Raw genomic sequence first — 20,775 nt, forward strand, 5'->3', positions numbered from 1 at the left:
AAAAAAACTAAGGAGAAAAGAAAAAGAAAAATTAGAAGAATGAGAACTCACAGTAAGGTTCATCCCCATAGCAGACTCGAGGACGTCCTCAGGAGTACGATCCTCCATAGCCCTCAAGTCTTTGGAATTGGCTTTGTAGGCATGACCAACCATATGGCTCGCCATCTCATACACAGTACCCCAAAACGCCTCAAGGATCTTGGCCAGGTCAAGTAATTTGATTGGGATCTAGACGGTGGGAGCCTCGCCTTGGATCACTTGAGGAATTGAGGGAGGTACATGCCGAGGAAGAGGAGGCAGAGCTTAGTGAACTGTGATAGTTGTTACTGGAGCTGGGGGGAGGTTCTTTTGTGGCTGCTCTCAGGTGGAGCTGACACCTTTGTCTTTAGCTGGAGACTTGGTGGAAGCCCTAGTCTTGGGAGTTTGTTTCTTTGTTAGTCTGGCCCTCTTCACCACAGGACCAGCTCCGGCCCCGCCGACCTTAAAAGCACCCCTCAAACCCGAGGCATCTAGCAACTCCATCTCTTCACCTAAAAAAAAGAAGGAGCAGAAGATTCAGACATAAGAAATAATTAGTCGAAGTAATGTAAAGACAAGAAAAAGGTCAAGAACCCTACTCTCCAAGCTAGGGGAGGAATCTACTATGATCAGCTCGGGGTTATGGACGGGGCTAGGCACAACTTCTAACTCTTGGATTAGTGGAGGTGGGGGAGAATCTAAAATTATCACCTCTTGGATCCTAGGGGGTTCAAGTCCTTCTTCGGGGCTGGATTCATCTACCTACTGCTTAAAACCAGGGGCATATACACCCTGATGTAAGGAAGGCCAAGTCCTATGGTTTGTTCCATACTCTTCAAAAAGGTGGACCTAAAATTGAGTGTTGTCAACCACAATGGTACCTTTGGGGCAGCTGTGGTTATAGCATACCACCAAATGGTCCACACACTGAAGGAGGGTTGTGTTTAGGTCCAGGTCGGTAGGATGACGACTAATGAGCTGGTTAGGGTTGAAGCAAATTAGCCTAAAACTGGCAGCAACCCGATCTAACTCTCGATATGGGTTACCTTGGGCGGAGGGGTCGGCTGCTGCCCCGGACGCAACTTGCTCTAGATCAGGTCCTTAATTGTCTTCAGGAGCTCACCTTTTACGCACCAGCGGTGCCACGTCTTCTTCCTCCTCGATGTCTTCATTGGCTGGCAATGCTTCTTGAGGAGGGGGGAGTTCAGGGATGACAGGAAGAGGGGCTTGGGTCCTGAGAGCCAGAGTCTGGCCCTTGCTGATCAGGTTGCAAGCCACCATGGTGGCATCGTTTACAACCTGACAGAAGTCTTTCTCCCTTGGAGGAAGACTAGACAAAGTCTCATATTGAACCCCAAGGGTCTCAGACTGTCCTGTCCTTGCAAATATAGCTGCACAAGGAAAGAGCTCAGTTAGAATACTTAAACAAAAAAAAAAAAAGATGTGTGAAAGTGATAAAAAAGTTCACGTGCTGAATTCATAAAGACAGAAGACTTATGAGGGCGGTTGAAGTATCGGTGCTCACAGTTCTTGAACCCATTTGACATAAAGAACAAGTATTTATAGTCTTTTGGGTGGCTTGGGAGGTCGATGACAGAGGCTGAGTTGGGAAAATGAGTGAGGTAGTAGAAACTATCACCTCGCCCCTTCTGGTCGAGACTAGCCTTGAGGCAGAAGAAAAACATAATGTCTGTCGGAGTGGGGACCTCCCACTCGTGCCTCAGAAACAAATAATTTAACCCCGCCAAAAGTCGATATGAGTTTGGCAGGAGCTAGAACAGAGCCAGTCTAACATAGTTCAGGAAATCTATGAAGTACTAGTCTAGTGGAAAATCTACTGCCTTCAGGCGCACATCACTCCACGCCCCATAGTCATCTTGGAAAGGGGCACAACTCTGTTCTCCTTCCAATGGAGGTCAGGCCTAGAGGCCATCAACTTTCATCTCAATCCCATGACTCAGCAGGATCTTGTTAACTTTCCCTTGAGATGTTATCCAGGACACTATGTGCTTGGCCTCAAAGAATGCGTTGGGGTCGACAACGAGTTCCCTCTCCACCACAGGGCCAAAGTGAGGAATTGGAGAGTCAGACGCGACCTGCTTGCCCTTATTCTTGCTCTGAGCAGAGGAGCTCACGGTGTTTTTCTTTGGGGGGGGGGGGGGGGGGGGCATGATTTAGCTCGCTTGATGACAAAATCGCCTATTAGTGGTGACCTAAGACAATTACTAGCTGCGATGTTATAGGTACGAAGACACGATGGTTTAAGTGGTTTACTTTTGGGATCTAAAATTTACACTAGCTAAGGTGTGTTCAAGCCCCAACACGTGTTTCCATGCGTGGTCCTAGGCCACATGCTTTGATTTCGTGAAATTCCTTGATACTTTGGGGTTTGTGTGTCAGACTCGTTAGACGCACTACTTTTCTTTTGAAAGCGATTTAATGCAAAACCGCCTAAGTAATTGTGACCCTTAAGCTACCCAGAACCAAACCTAAAACTCTTTCAATTTCTACATCCAAACAGGTATTCTAGTAGATTTACCAGTAGTGTTTTCTTTGTAAAACCCAAAAAATTTGCTCAGTTTTATGAGAACCTTATTTCTACGCGAGCCTGGTCTCGTTCATTTAGCCTAAACTGAACCTTATTTCCTATTTACACTCAGACGTAGCCTAAACGATATTGAGCAAAGAGCATTTTTTGAAGTAAAAAACTCACTGGAAAATAAAGAATTGAAAGATTCAAACCAGGTGAGGAAATACTTACATATTGTATGTTCGTTCAAAGAAGATGATGATATGTCCACAGGAAGCTCCTTGAAAGCTTCTGCAAGTCTGAAAGGCGATGAAGGTTTTTGGGGAGAGTTTGAGAGAAAAAGGGAAACTTTGTTTTTGAAAAGAAAGTTTTTGAATGCAAAGGTCGTGAGGTTCAGGTCTGATCACCCTATTTATACATAAACTATGGGAATTAATTCGGGCCATTCGATTGTACAACAGTAAAAATTTGACAGGACAGTTGTCATAGTCCCCGAAACCCAAACGGACGCCAATTACAAACAGCCACATCTCCAGTACTTGAGTAGTAGGCAAGCACGATTTTACATGGCAGAAGCCTAAAAGCCCCTACGAAGCATGTCAGAAAGTGACGACATCAAGCACGAGCAGAACTTGGGGGGAAAATGTTGTACTGTAAAAATTAGCACGAGTTTAATCACCCAGCTCGGGGAGTAGCTGGCAGATGGATACGTGGAAAAGTAGCCAAGTAGAACCTCTGGTTAACAATCATGTGATCAGCTCAAGTTGGGACCTGACAACACGATCTACAGGTTATTATTAGATCGCCTCTTAGGATAACAATCCAATTTGAGACCTATAAATGGCCAGATCCACCTTTGGGTGCTCCGAGTTTAGTCCGAGCTAAGGTTCAGATAATATTTGATCACCAACTCAGATGAGATATTTAGCTCGTGGAAAGCTGGTCAGAATGCATACTGAAGAATCCCAAGAGACTTGGAGACTCCTATACACTCATTAATGCCCAAGCCGTATTGCATATCTATCATTTATTATCCGAGATAGCAGGATTATATTCTATTTTGTTATCAAACTATATCCCAATGTAAATGGGAATAATCTGTATTGAATATATACCTTATTTATTCACGTGGTTACCCAAACATATCCAGGAAATTCCCCTATAAATATCAGGGATAATGGACATGGAATGGGACGACCTTTTTGTATTACTGGAACTCTACATAAATTGTGAGAGAAAAGCAATAATACTGTCTCGTGGACTAGGTGGATTTTAACCACTGAACCACATAAAAGTTGTGTGCGTACGAAAGGGTTCTTATTATTTCATTACGGTTTACAAATAAGCACTAATATCCTTATTATATTTCTTAATCTACTGTTGGTGAAAAACCACGTCAACAATCCAAATAATTAAGTATTGCATATATGCGACTCTTGATCCTTCCTACTTGTTACATTTTGTTATATCACATATTTATCTTCTCTGTATTTGTAATTTTTAAATCTCAAAAACAAAACAAAAAAATAGTACTTGTTATCTTGTTCTCACATTATTTATCTCTTAACTCTATTTATTATTAACTTTTTTTCTTTACCTCCTTGTGGAAATGACCACCCGATCTATACTACGACTACCGCTAGTGAAAGTCACATTTGGGCATTAATTAACAATCTATCCGGATAGTTATGTGTAGTTGACACATGGATATAGGGGTGTCTTATACAATATAGATTGTATAAGACTAACGATACAGTGAAAGAAATAAATTCTAATAATCTCTGTTAAAATATAGAAGTTCGTCATTCATCACTCGATGGTCATTTGTGTTGGGTTTTATGCCCTTATAAAACCATGTCGGACATGTAACACAATTTTAGATTGTCAATAAAAGAAGTATAAATTATTTAGTTTGACAATCGTGTTGCTTGCTTGTTTTATTACATGATTATTGGAATAATACAAACATTTAAAAAAATCACGAACATATAAATAACTACAATTATAGTGACTAGGTCACAGTGGATTATAATTATAATAATATGTTCAAAAGAATGAGTCCTAAGATTAAGTCAATGCATTGGATTTTCACTAAACTTGTAATCTACGATATGATCTACTTACACATTCGGGGTGTGATGTCTTATCCAATGCATTGACCAAGCAGATAAGATCGGATGTATTTTGTTACATTGGACTGGACAGATGTTGATTATTGATAAGATAAGTATCATTATTATCTAGTCTAATCTAATCATATCACATTGTTGACCATATGTCAATTCAATCTTAATTCTGAGTAATTAATATTATGCTAATTGTTGTTAGGAAAAATAGTCTTTGAATCAATGGAAATGGTAAGAAAATACAACTCTATGCAATATATTACAACTAAATAATGATTGATTAAAAAGAGTGTTACAACTCTATAACTGAAAATACAAATAAAAGGAGAAGGAGATGTAAGATGTAGAAATAGAAATAGAAAGTACAACTCTATTACAAAAGATACAAATAAACTAGAAGTGTTTGAACAAAGGAAATAAAAGAATTACAACTCTTAAACAAAAGTACAAGTAAATAGAACAAGAAGAAAAGCAATAGAAGAAAATAAGAACAAGAATAAAAACAATAAACTCTCACTCACACAATCAAAGTGAAGAGTGTTGGGGATCACCGACTTGAACAAGGTTTGAAACCTTTGTCCAAAAGCTTATTTCCCCCCAACTCAAGCACTAAGGGATCTCTCACAGATTTTGGAAACGCTTTCTGGAATAATCAAGCCTCAAGGTGTTTTCAAGCCAAGTGCTCTAATGGATAGAAAAGTTGTGTCTTTCAAGTGAGCAATAGGCTCCTATTTATAGAGTTTAGAGAAGCCCTTTGAATTTCAAATTCCACAAACCCCCATGGTTGTTACCAATGATAAATTGGATGTTTATGGAATTAAAAGTGAGATTTGGGAGTTATTTGGGTTTTTGGAGCCGTTCAACACAATTTGGACAAAACTAAAAATTGGTTAGTTTTTGGCCTGTGGCCGCAGCCACTGCTCTCTGTCCCATAGGCCGCGGCCACTGACCATTTTCAGCACAAAAATTTGTGTTATTTTTCCAAACGGTTCCAAACCCTCCCAAATGATTTTGTAACCCCCAAAACCCATTATTGTGGTTAAAATCATATCTCTAATAGCCATTTCACATATGGCTTTATGAAATTCATCTCAATATTGTGTAACACCAAATTTACACAATAAAGGGTAATATTTGGAAGTTACAAATTTGTAGTTGAATTTGTAACACCAAATATGTTACATATTTGGATATTTCTCATATATCTAAATATTGTAACTCTCTATTATATGTTACAATATGTGACACTCTTTGTCACATTTATTTAATCTAAAACATTATATTATAAAATAGTATAACATTCCCCCACTTGATTAAATAAGAACTCTCTCTTATAGGAGTCATTGCATTAGTCCATAAAGTAAAGTGTTTTTCAACTTGAACTTTACTATAGTGTAATTATCACAAAATTTGTCAAAAATTTGGTTGCACTAGGCATTGAACCATCTTTTCATGATAACAAATCGGTGATAACACACACAAATTTTCAATGTTCACTTGAGACCTCTATGTCTCGCTTTGCACCGTTAATGGCCATGTGCACTTTCCATTCATGGACATTCTTGAGAATACTCCCAATTCTCATGAGAGGCAACACCAACCCTAGGTACATATAGGTAGAATTCTTACAGTATTTTGTTACCAAAAATACTTGTCTTCACAAGACTGAATTCTATTAAAAACCCTTTTGGTTTTAACCATCAACTTGGTATCACAAGTACTCAATATCATAGATGGGACTTGTTTTGAGTACAACTAATATTCACTTGATTGACTTGTTGTTACCTATTGAACCTAACACATGTTGAATAACTATTGTTAAGATAGGTTACCATCAATCGTGAATCTCTTTAGGGAGTTTAAGTCCCATCCCTCGAGATGATGTAGCCACTAAATCCCTCGTTAGTGGCTTAGTGAAAGGATCCGCCAGATTTTCACTTGTTCTCACATAGGATATTGAGATGACTCCTCTTTGAATCAATTCTTTTACATATCCATGTCTTAGACTAATGTGTCTAGACTTCCCATTATACACTCTGCTGTATGCTCTAGCCAATGTCGCTTGGCTATCACAATGTATCGATATAGTGGATACATTCTCTTTGATTAGGGGTATCTCTATCAACAGATCCCTTAACCATTTGGCATTTTTGTCGGTAGCAGCTAGAGTTAAAAACTCTGCTTCCATAGTGGAATGAGATATACAGGTTTGTTTCTTGGAACCCCAAGAGATTGTACCCCCACCAAGTGTAAATACCCAACCAGTTGTGGACAAGTTGTCCCCAAGATTGGATATCCAGCTTGCATCTGTATGTCCTTCTAAGATTGAAGGAAATTTGGAGTAGTGAAGGCTTAGTCCTTTGGTTTTCTTGAGATAACCTAGGACTCTTCCAATAGCCTTCCAGTGATTCACACTTGGATTACTTGTAAACCTACTAAGTTTACTCACCGCAAATGCTATATCAGGTCTAGTACATTGAGCAGCGTACATTAGACTTCCTATAGCACTAGCGTACTCCAATTGAGCCACCGCTCTTGTAACACCCCGGTTACCCCAGGACCGTTACGGTGAACCGTGAATTTAACTCGCTACTCGAGTTCTTTGGTAAAAAAACGTGCTTCTAGGTGTTATTAATAGACTAAGGTGGAAAATCAATCAAAAGGAAATGATATATTTTATTTAAAACGTAAAACTGTTCATGGGCCCATGAAAACATTTACAAGTTATTTACAGCTCAAAATGGTCATTACTGTTTAAATTTATAACCCGCTGACCTAAGCGGCAAAAATAGGGTAAACCCCCTAGTTCCTCTGAGAACTCCTTGGCCGTGGTGGTCAAGCGACCGAATATGTACACAGCACCACCTAAGCTCTCCACTCAAGGCTGGGTGAGCTTTTCTTTCCCTTTACCTGCACCACATAGCACCCATGAGCCAAAGCCCAGCAAGAAAACACAATATAGCATGAATATAATATCAACAATGATCATAATAATCATTCAGGACTTTCGGTCCAAAACAGATGAGTGACAGTTGAAAAGTCACTAAGGTGGGTTCCGTTCCCTTTAGCCATGTGACGATAGGGTCACCTGGGCTTTTACAAATAAGTGATCCTTTCACTAGCTTATCAAGATAGGTGCTCGATGAACTAGTCACCAATATAACCTACCACATGACCATAGAGTCACAACCTTGGGATTCTGCTCCCTAGCCATGTGACAAGCAGTCACCTAGGCCTTAGGCTCTGGCTCTGAGTAACAAGTCCTAGACTAGTCAAGCGCTTATAATTTTCATCGACCTTAGGGTCGGTCCAGCATTAATTCTCCTAGAGTCACTCAACGCTGATATCGATTAGATCTAATCTTTTATCGACCCTGCGTTCAGGACGCATATGCCGTTTCTGACTCTCAGGTCAGTAATATGCGACCAGTGTCATCCCTGACTAATCAGTGTCATACACAAGTAAGTAGGAGTTGTTAAGCATTTAATATGCAATCAATGTCCACATTTAATAACCAACATGCCTCAACAACAATCATGCATGTCATATACACAGGGTCCAGTTTTCTTACCTCTGATTCGAGCGAGAGTTAATATAAGAACGACCATTGAGAACGATCAACCTTTAAGCCCCTTAGCAGTCACCTAGTCATAACCAAATATGGGACACCATCAATAAAATGAATAACAAAGGTTCCCGAACCAAGATCTAGCCTCCGGGACATCGAATCCCACCAATCTGAGTAGTAGGAACGATCCCGAGGCCTAAAACCAAGTTCCCGAGATCAAAACACCCAATTGGCCTCAAAACCACTCAAGAGCCGCGGCCCCTAGCCACACCAGGAGCAAGGCCACGGCACCCACTACCCAGTGCCGCGGCGCCCAGTACGCCCAAATTTCTCCACCAGCTTCTTCGAGCTTGGGCCGCGGCGCCCAAGAACAGAGCTGCGGCCCCCACCCGAGGACCTGCCATTAACTCGATTTTTCCCATTTAAAACCTTCCAAAAACATACCTAAACACTTCCAAATCCAAAAATCAAAGTTCCCAAACATCCCAATGATCCAAAATCATCAAATCCTGAGGCTTAAATGAATCAAAAACTCATCGATTCACAAAATCCAATTCAAAGCTCAGAAACTCTAAAAACTTAAAACTTAAAGCTTAGATTACCTTTGATTGGGTTGTTTCTCGTTAAATCCTTCGGTCAATAAGCTTATAATCTTTCCTAGGATCGCTATGCCTCGATCTTCGCTTGATTTTGACTCCTAGAACTCAAGATTTCTTCGAAATTGCCTCGAACGGTAAAAGGAACTAACACGAAGAGAAAAAAGTGTTTTCTAACGTACGGTTCTATCTGACGAGCTACTTCAAGCTTAAGTAACCTCAAATAAAACCTAGTGCTCGGGGTCCCAAAAACACCCCTGGGGACATAATAGTCAAAACTTCCAGAATTTCCTCCTGATCTCAATAACTCACAATTTATCATCAAATAAACATTCTCATTATCCAATATCCCAATAAATGACCCCGTTATGACAAAACCGCTAATTTGTAAAATAAGACCGTCTCATGCCGGATAGCTCGAATATATCCCCATAATAATGGGATCTCATCCATAAATCACAATATGCACCAAAATACACAAATATGCCCTCAACGGGCCAAATTACCAAAACACCCCAATAATCAAATGCGGACCCACATGCATGCATTTAACATCATATTATAATATAATTCACATAAACATGCATACAATCATTTAATGGCGTAATTAAACAATTATGGCCCTCCCAACCTACTAATCCAACCATTAAACTGCATTAGGGATTTCGGGGCATTACAGCTCTTCCTTCATTCTTCTCTAGTTTTACACTATGATTGAATGGAGTATTGGCATCTTCAACCTTGAGATGGTTAAATTTGTTCAATACTTTCTCAACGTAGTGTGCTTGACCCAACGCAAAACCCCCACTATGTTTCTTAACTTTGATACCAAGTATGGTTTCAACTTCTCCAAGATCTTTCATCTTGAAGGTTGATGATAGAAACCTCTTCGTTTCTTCTATCCCTTTCATGCTATCACTTAGAATAAGCATGTCATCCACATATAAGCAAACAATGATCACATATCCCTTACAATTTTTGGAATACAAACACTTGTCTCCATTGCTATGTCTAAACCCATTAGACATGATGGCTTGATCAAATTTCTCATGCCATTGCTTAGGAGCTTGTTTCAATCCATATAAGGATTTTACAAGTCTACATACTTTATGTTCATATTTTTGTATGACAAACCCTTCGGGTTGTTCCATATAGACCTCCTCATTGAGATCACCATTAAGGAGTGTCGTTTTGACATCCATTTGATGAACATACAAGTTGTGTATAGAAGCTAAAGCGAACAAAATTCTTATAGAAGTTGTTCTTGAAACAGGCGCATAGGTATCGAAATAATCGATACCCTCTTTTTGCCTAAAACCTTTAGCTACTAATCTAGCTTTAAAGGTTTGAATAGTGCCGTCAGTGTGGTATTTTCTCCTAAATACCCACTTACACCCAATTGGCTTAGACTTCGGTGGGAGATCTACCAATTCCCAAGTGTTGTTGGAAAGAATGGAATCCATCTCATCATTGATGGCTTCTTTCCAAAATGCACTATCTCTCGATTGCATAGCTTCTCTATAAGTCTTAGGATCATCCTCAACGAGAAGTACAATAGGGATTTTCCTAATGGCTTCCTCTCTATTTCCTTCTACCATGTAGAATGAAATTCATTGAGAATCTATCTCATCCACTACTAGACTTTTATGATTTTTAACCCTTTGACTTCTTCTAAGTTCAAAGGGTTGCTTTACATTCTTTTGAGAATTCTCCTCTTGAGAATCAACTTTGGATGTAGAAGCTTGAGAATTGTTCTCATATAACAAATTCTCCTTTAGAGATGTTGAAGCTTGAGAATTGTTGTCACGTAACATATTCTCAAAAAATTCAACTTCTTTAGATTCAATCACAATATTAGACTCCAAGTCTAATAGCCTATAAGCTTTACTATTGTTGGCATAACCAACAAAAGCACACTTTATAGCTCTTGAACCTAACTTTATTCTATTAGGTTCGTTTTTCTTGCAATATGCAAGACATCCCCACACTTTGAAGTACCCTATGTTGGGTTTTCTTCCTTTCCATAACTCATATGGAGATATCTCATTTTTCTTCATCGGTATTCGATTAAGAATGTGACAAGCGGTTAATAACGCTTCACCCCATAAGTTGAAATTCAACTTAGAAAACACCAACATAGAATTTATCATCTCTAGATAAGTCCTATTTTTCCTTTCGGCAACACTATTGTGTTGTGGTGTATAAAGTGCGGTGCACTCATGAATTATACCATTTTCTTCACAAAATGTATTGAATTCATTAGAGAAGTACTCTCCCCCTCTATCACTTCTTAGCACCTTAATCTTTTTATTTAGTTGATTTTCAACTTCTAATTTATATAATTTAAAAGCATCAAAAGTTTCATCTTTATGCTTTTAAAGAAACACATAGGTATATCTACTAAAATCATCTATAAAAGTAAGAAAATACATTTTACCACCTCTAGTTAAAACACCATTTAATTCGCAAAGATCACTATGGATTAAATCTAGTAAATTGGATGATCTTTCTACACTAGGAAATGGTTTCTTAATCATTTTTGCTTAAACACATGTTTCACATTTACCATAGTTTTTAATATTGCATGTAATCATACCACATTGCACTACTCTTTTCATGGTTGAAAAACCTATATGCAATAGTCTAAGATGCCACAAAAATAAAGAATCATAATCAACAATATAGGTGGAATTAGCATTTTTATTGATAACATTGAAAGTTACATCATTGGTGCACAATTTAACCATACCCTCACAAGAGTACCCCATTCCCAAAAATACATTTGATTTGGTAAGTATAAGTTTACTGGACTCAAAAATGGCTTTAATGTCGGGCTTGCCAAGCAAATCACCACTTACCAAGTTTCTACTCATTTCGGGAACATAAAGTACATTCACTAATGTAACTTTCTTGCCAGAGTTGAAAAAGACTTCAATGGTACCTTTGCCAAGTACCTTGGATTTGCCCTCATTGCCCATTTGAATCTCATGGTTGCCTTTTGACTCTTCAACGGTCTTGAACAATGATTTGTCGTAGGTGACATGGATGGTGGCACATGTATCATACCACCACCCTTTCACCTTGCCTTGGACCGCATTCACCTCACTAAGAGTAGTAACTATGTTTTCCTCGTGAGTTGCATTCACCTTAGGTCCTTCTTGGTCTTTTCTATGCCTACACTCTCTAGCATAGTGACCCTTTTTCCCACACACAAAGCAAGAAAATTTATCGCCCTTAAACTTGTTTGGTTGGTTTTTGGACCCAAAGGTTTCTTGTTGCCCTTTTTCCCTTTGTTTTTGGGATGTTTTGGTTGTGACACCGCGTTTGCTTTGGAAGTCTCTCCATTAGACCCCTCCACAAGTTTATCTCTACATATCGATTCCTCTTCGATTCGAATATGCTTTTGGATTTCCCCCAAAGAATAATCCTCATTTTATGAAGGATTCTTTTCCTATAACTCTTCCAAGTTGGTGGTAATTTAGCCACTATAGCACCAACTTGAAAGGCCTTGGGAAGCTCAATCTTTAACACTTTCAATTTGTTAACAATGATTTGCAATTCATGTATTTGAGGAAGAATAGGTTTATCACCAAAAAATTTGAAATCAAAGTATTGAGATATCAAAAAAAATTTCGTACCTTCCTCTTCCGCCTTAAACTTTGTCTCAAGTGCATCCCATATCTCCTTGGCCGATTTGGTCTCGGTGTAGAGGTCATAGAGCCTATTGGAAATGGCGTTGAGGATATGACCCCTACAAAGGAGATTGTCCTCCTCCCTCTTCCTTCTTTTCTCCACCTCCTCGGGAGTATCCTTGTTGGATGGCATTGGGAGAGGTTTTAGAGTGGATTCTAGAATGTAGGCGATTTTGAGAGTGGGAAAAAGGAATCTCACCTTGTCTTGCCACCTAGTGAAATTGGACCCATCAAACCTATCAAACCTTACTAGGTCTTGATTTATTATCTTGATGGTTTTACCTTCCATTGAAACAAACAAGGATAAGCTTTTGAATGTTAGGAAAAATAGTATTTGCCTCAATGGAAATGGTAAGAAAATACAACTCTATGAAATATATTACAACTAAATAATGATTGATTAAAAAGAGTGTTATAACTCTATAACTGAAAATACAAATAAAAAGAGAAGGAGATGTAAGATGATACAAATAGAAAGTACAACTCTATTACAAAGATACAAATAAACTAGAAGTGTTTGAACAAAGGAAATAAAAGGATTACAACTCTTAAACAAAAGTACAAGTAAATAGAACAAGAAGAAAAAGAAGAAAAGCAATAGAAGAAAATAAGAACAAGAACAAGAACAAAAACAATAAACTCTCACTTACACAACCAAAGTGAAGAGTGTTGGGGATCACCAACTTGAACAAGGTTTGAAACCTTTGTCCAAAAGCTTATTTCCCCCTAACTCAAGCACTAAGGGATCTCTCACAGATTTTGGAAATGCTTTCTGGAATAATCAAGCCTCAAAATGTTTTCTAGCCAAGTGCTCTAATGGATATAAAAGTTGGGTCTTTCAAGTGAGCAATTGTAACGATCCAAATTTACTAATAAGGCTTAAGGGCCTTGATTAGTGTGTCGGAAGGGAATAACTGGATTATATGTGAATTAAGTTATTAAAAAAATGTTATATGATTATTTGAATATCTGTGATGCATGACTATGTGTATTCGTATGCATGTAGGCCCTGATTAGGTTAGAAGGGTATATTCGTAATTTTAGCCCGTTGAGGGCATAAATGAAAATAATTGTAATAAATTGTTAAGACCACATTATTATGTGGATATATTTGTAATCTGTGACTCGAGGCGATCTTAGTGAGCGATTTAGCGAAAAAGTCACGGCGGGGATTTATACCCGGCTCGGGACGAGCCTGGGGTAATTATGGGGATTTAGAGAATATATTGGAGTTTATTTTGATATTGAGGAATATAGTTGGTGATTAGTTAGGTGTCGGGAAGTAAGCGGTAAATATTAGAGACACTCGAGGAATTAGCAGGAATTGGGAATAAATGACCAGAATGCCCTTGGAAGGATTAAGGGCTTAAATTTAATGAGAGGGTATTATGGTCATTTGGCTTACAAGGGATAAGAGTTAAGTCTGCTTTATGCCTTAGTGGAAAGTCTAGAATGTGAAGGAAGCTGAAAGAAAAGAAGAAGAAAAAGAAAGAAGGAAAACATGAGTCATTTCTTCTCCCATTCGTTCTAAGTTTTTGCCTCATCTCTTGAAGGGATTTGGAGCTGTAACTCAGGGAGAGTCTGGGCAGGAGCTTGAGGCTAGGGTTCTTGTTTTGGCTTGAGGAGTTTGCAAGAGTAGACCATCCATTTGAGGTAAGGTTTAAGGTTGCTTTTCAGTTTCTGGTTCTAATATAAATATGGATTTTGAGCTGAGTTTTGGTGGGAATTCTAGGGAATTGAGGTTGAAGCTTTGAGGGGTGAAAGCTAAGGAAGACTGGAGGATAGCCTAAGATTGAACTTCTCTATTTAAGGTAAGAAGCTCTGATCTTGGTCACTTGAATTCTGTGGTTTCAGTTGTTCTTCCTGTTGAGTTTTTGGGCTCTAGGTCTAGCTATGGTGATTTCCTTGATTTGGGGTGCATGTGGTTGAATTTCTTGTGGTTGTGACCTATGGGATGAGTTGAGGATGTGGGGAGGCTTGTTTTGAAGTTTGGTTGAGGTTTGATTGAGTTTTGGGAAAATTTGGCTAGAGGAAATTCGAAGAGGAGAAAACTGGGTAGTGTTTGGCTGTGACTAGCGCTATAGCGCTAGCCTTAGGGCACTACAACGCTAGGCTTGGGTGTCTGGGAGCCTGAAGGCTCTCTTTGTAGCGCTGTAGCACCCACTTTTGGGCGATGTAGCGCTACCCTATTCCCAGAAATGGGTTTTTGGGTTATTTCTTAGGGTTTTTGCCCAGGGGCTCGGGGTTTGATTCCACCACCCCATTTGGTGGAATTAGGGCTTCCCGAGGGCTCGGGATTGGTCCCGAGGCTAGGTTTTGGATTTGAGGTTTGGTGATGATTCTGATCTATGGCTGTGACTAGGTATACACTAGGGCTCAGACGGGATCGTGCTTGAGGATCAAATTGAACAAAGCTAGCGAAATCTAAAAGTAAGAAAACTGCACCCGGTTATGTGTTTGTGATGGGACTAAGAGCTCCCTATATATGTATAGTTTCATAGATGGTATTATTCCATGAGACATGTGATAAATGGCATAAGGGTGCCGTAAATAATAGTTGCGCACAGGGTGCAGCTCGGCCACTGGTAGCTGAGGACAGCTTAATATTCACTGAGCTCAGTTTAAGCGGGCCAGAGTTAGTGGGATAAATAGAGGGTGCGGACTAAGGGCGTTAACCCTGGTTATCATATGTGAATTGAATATTGATATGAAATGATGTACTTGGTATGCTGAATACTTGAATATCACGAATGCTTAGGCTGTTGAGTACATGTTTATACTGTATGAGTTATCTGATTGTCTGCTTGATGATTATGCTTTGTTATTGTGTTTTCTTGTTGGGCCTTGGCTCACGGGTGCTACGTGGTGCAGGTAATGGCAAGGGCAAGTTGGACCAGTCCTGAGAGGGAGAGCTTCGGGGCTGAATGTACATAATTAGCTGATCGGCCGCCACGACCGAGGAGTGGAACAGGATGAGAAAAGCTTAATTGTCTGTTTTGCCTTAGAGTGGCTAGTAATTGTATTTTAATCCAAAAATTTTGTAGACTGTCTTTTAACTTTACTACTTTTGGGATCCCATGTAAGGAAAATGTTTGTTTATAAGAAATGAAGCTTTTGAGGCCAAAATCTTTTAACCCTTGTTCAACTGTAGTTTCAGTGACACATTTCAAATTAAATGACTTGATTAGTAAGTCTTGCACCTTTATAAACACACAGTGTAACGGTCTTGGCTATCCAGGGCGTTACAGCAATAGGCTCCTATTTATAGAGTTTAAAGAAACCCTTTGAATTTCAAATTCCACCAACCCCTATGGCTGTTACCAATGATAAATTGGATGTTTATGGAATTAAAAGTGAGATTTGGGAGTTATTTGGGTTTTTGGAGCCGTTCAACACAATTTGGAAAACTAAAAATTGGTCAGTTTTTGGCCTGTGGTCATGGCCACTGCTCTCTGTCCCATAGGCCACGGCCAAGAACATTCAGTGGCCGCGACCACTGACCATTTTCAGCACAAAATTTTGTGCTGTTTTTTCAAATGGTTCCAAACCCTCCCAAATGATTTTGTAACCCCCAAAACACATTATTGGGGTTAAAATCATATCTCTAACAGCCATTTCACATATGACTTTATGAAATTCATCTCAATATTGTGTAACACCAAATTTACACAATAAATGGTAATATTTGGAAGTTACAAATTTGTAGCTGAATTTGTAACACCAAATATATTACATATTTGGATATTTCTCATATATCTAAATATTGTAACTCTCTATTATATGTTACAATATGTGACACTCTCTGTCACATTTATTTAATCTAAAATATTATAATATAATATAATATTACATTATATTATAAAATAATATAACAATTGTATTATTCAAGTCTTTTGATTTGTTTGTTACCAACTTACCCTACGGACTAGCTCATACTTACAAATTGGATATTCGGTAGTATAATTGAGTGAGTGTATTTATCATAGATGTGAAATCTATAGCTTTTGTTTAAGAAGTGAAACGATGATTTCGTTATAGCTTGATTCAAATGTTAGATGATAGAGTACTCATTTCTGTAATTAAGTTTACAGAAATATCAATTACAAGGAACTTAATGGGAGTTAAGAATAAAATACTATTGAGGGGTAAAATGGTAATTTGCACACATCTCATTAGTAGATCATCTATAGAGGATTGAATGACGCTTATGGTTATAACAGTGGATAACGCATTTACATTTGGTGTAGAACGTTCTATGAATTCAAGAGTGCAATTCTGAGTCTATAGTGGAGTCACGAAGAATTAATAAGGTAGTAAGGTTATTTGTTATAAATAAACTCATGGTAACTTATTAGAGCTTGAGTTTATGGGTCCATAGTCCCCATGTCATCTCTTATCAAAATGAACCTAGTAGTCTTGAATAATTAATTTAATTATTAATTATAAGAAAATACCATATTGACTAGGCCAATGAAAATAAATAATGTTAAATTGTTTATTTATATTTTGTGAGAAAAGAAAGAGAAGAAACTTTGATGTTTTTATTGCAAAGTCTCAAAAAGAGAGTATTATAGCAAATTGGGATAATTTTGTTAATATTGATAGATTGTTATTAATATTAATAAAATGAATAAAATAATTGTCAAAATTATAATTGGTTAATTTTTCCAGGTATTTAATTAATTATAATTATTAAATAATTAAAAATAAAATGGAAAATTAAAACCTATTTTATGTCCTAGCCAATTGCCTATATATACTAGTGTTATAGAATGCATTAGGTAAGATGGATTTGACAAGCTAAATAATTCACTCCTAATATTCTATACCAAGCTGTCCACTCTCTCTTAGTTTTCTCTCTATGAATTCTCTTCTCATGTGTTGAGACTTGCCCACACAAACACTATGTTGTTTTAGAGAAAGACTTGTAAGGCCTAGGTCTTGTTTCAAAACAGTTTGGATTCATTGCAATACCTAACATTTAGCAATGACAAAAGGTTAAAGAATCCAAAGGGTGTAGTCATTGTTCCGCTACGCATCTTGAGTACTCTAATTGTTTTATTATTGTATTTACGTATCTCTATAATATTCACATGCTTGTATGATTTTATGTTTTCTACTATGTATATTGTTTTGAATATATATTTATAGGGAGCATGCATATAGACTTATATAAATGAGATCCTACAGTTTGAGACTTGACTTTAATCTCGAAGTGAGTAATGCACTCTTAATTGTAGTCTTATGGCTTTTGACTTATCGGGTACAACTTACGAAAGAAAACATAGACCTAATTCCTAATATCTTGGAGTCATAGAGATATGGGTAGTTGGGAACATGCTTCACATATACAAAATCCACTCGTTCCTTGATTGGAATTGTAGATTAATTATTCATTTCAGTACTAATAGCGGTACTTGAACATAGAGTTCTCAATTTCCATTAAGAACATAAATACTATCTGCAAACGATTTACAAAAATGTTCATTAGAGTATCCAGGGCACTGGTTGATGAATATGTAATTAGAGAGGTGAATGGATGATGACCTAGCTCTAATTATGAATAATTAGCTGAGGGTCATAACTCATGCAATGACTATATTAATGGACAACTATATGAGTTAATTCTTATAATATAAGATTGTATGTTCTAAGAGTGGAACTATGAATTTTGAGTAGAGAAATCTCATAGTTAATAAATTAATTTATTGGAGCTTAGAACTACATGTTCATTTGTCCCCAAACTAGCTTCATAACACAAACAAGTGTTGGGGTTTATGTCCTAAAAGCATGTGTAAAGACATTTTATTTATTGGAAGTTAATAAAAGTACATTTTTCTTATAATTGAATGTTTGAATTATTGCTTGAATAATTATTTTAAATATTAGAAAATTTCATATTCATTAATGAGAGGATGATGATTAAGATCTAAATAATGAATAAAATAATCAGCAACATATTAAACTATGGAATTTTTAATCAATGGTTTCTAGTACGGTTCGCTAAGTATTTTTTATATACATGTATTCTAGATCTAGATTGCTGATATAGATAGACATCTTAGTGAATGCATTTATATAATTAGATTCTATATGCAAAACTTATGTGAATTAATTTCTTTATAAACTTACAGTTTGCCATAAAGATTTAATTCATATCAATACAACGACTATATGTAGATCAATCTAAATCCTGATTAGTCATGAACTTATGTTCATGTCTATTGGGTCTTTTGTTTCACTTGTCAAGGTCTCTTAATATAATGAGGCTGGTGACTTTTGTTTTGGAGATTCAATAGCATGAATGGCTGAGAATATAATCTTACAAGATTTGGAATCCAAGCTTTCTTGATGGATCAAATATTGGTTCCCTTAAGGGTTAATTATGGAACTGAATAGTTATTGAGCACAAATAATTTATAATATGATTATAAATTAGCTATTCACTAGTGAATTAATGGTACTTAAGGAACAAGAGATAATTAGAAAGGTAAACGGTATATTGACGACCTTTTTCGCTATCAACCTAATTCGAGAGTTTAAAGAAAATAATGGAAAAGAACACAAGGGTTTTATGCGGTTTAGGCTATAAAAGAGCCCTAGTCCACGAGTATCTGGTATTTAGTGAGCTTAAAGCTTGTTTGAGCAAGCTTCAATGGTGGTTCTCAGGCAACGTATATAATACACTGAGTTATTGATTTTTTCTCTCCAAAAATCTAAAACCTCTACAAGAAAATACCCCAACCCTATTTATAGAGGTTGGGGTCATTAATGTGGATCCTGTGTCATTAATACAAACTCCCCCTTAAAGGGGTATTAATGTTGAATTAATACAAAAAATGTTTCACTAAATAGAGACTACGACCCAGGCGGATTGCACGGGGCCCATTGCAGAAAATTTTTCACTAGCTTTATGGGGAACATGCCTCTGACAGTATCAGGGTGCAGCTACACGTTTCTTTCTCCATGTTAGGCAGCGTAGTGGGAAGTGTCGATTGTCGAGTGAACGAACCCGACGCCACTAATTGAGGTTTGCCAAAAGGTGTCAGATGATTTAGTGGGCCATACCCATAGTGACTGACATCTGGCAGCTACTCTAGGTTTGAGGACAAGAATCCTAGACCTAGGAGATGGGCAAGTGAAGAGAGCTCCTCGGGACATGGCCTCACTTGGAGACATCCACGACTTGGTTGGTCTGAGTTTCTTGGAGGAGTTCACACTCTGAGAACCTCATGACCTGTGCTATCACTAATGGCCCCTAATTGCCACGTGTCTGTTGGTGAAAACACGGACAACACGGTAATTTTGACAAACTCTAATTTGTGAACCAATAATTGGGGACAAAACTATATGAAATGATTATATTAATGGACTACACAAGATAATTATGTAAATATAATTCTATAATTACTAAGACTATAATTCCATATTTATAGTGGAGTAATAGTGGAATTAATAAATAAGATGATTTAATTAAGGTGTTTAATTAATAATCTTGTTTATTGGAGCTTATTATTATAGGTCCATGGTCCCCAAGTCACATTTATACAACATTGTCTAAGATGTGGATGTTATTGACAAGATAAATTGATAAATGATTAAATTGCACGAAATTAATTTTCTAAGGCAAATGTATAATTATATGTAATTAATTAATTACTAATATATTTTATTTGAAAACTATTTATTAGCTGAAAATAATATTAATTAGTCTTAAAAAATAATAATATTAATTTATCAAAAAAATTAATTTTTGAGAAAATTAGTCATGTATATTACTTATAGAGTATAAAAAAGTGGTATAAATAAAAGAAATAAATTGACAAAGCCCATAGTTTTGCTTGTCTTTTCTTTACCTTGTTCTATAATAGAACATTACGTGAGATGAGAAGAAGAAGCTTTAATTTGTCAAAATTTGTTGTGAAGAAGGAAACTCTCTTACTTTCTTTCCCTCCCTTGTGTTCATGCCAACCCAAAGCAAGAACACAACTTTTGTGTGTTTGATTTTTACTTTCAGACAAAAGATACACCGTTGTTGTGATATATTTAATGCTACATAAGTATGCATAATCATTAACAAGTAATATATTGATAAATAGAGTATCGTCATCACAAAAATTGATGATTAACTACAAAAATTTAATTTCCTATTTCTATTTGGTTAATAAAACTTAGATTTCAAGAATGACAAGAACAAAAGCAAAAATGAATAAAATTAAAAATTAACAAATAACAAAAACAAATA

At 37.1% G+C, this 20,775-nt stretch overlaps 1 pseudogene; it reads right to left on the reverse strand.

Moving 5' to 3' along the window:
* Positions 1–360: 360 nt before the first annotated feature.
* Positions 361–20,775, reverse strand: part of LOC133814522 (uncharacterized) — a 54,096-nt pseudogene continuing 33,681 nt past the window's right edge.

Source organism: Humulus lupulus, chromosome 2 (assembly GCF_963169125.1).
Source record: "Humulus lupulus chromosome 2, drHumLupu1.1, whole genome shotgun sequence".
Taxonomy (NCBI): Eukaryota; Viridiplantae; Streptophyta; class Magnoliopsida; order Rosales; family Cannabaceae; genus Humulus; species Humulus lupulus.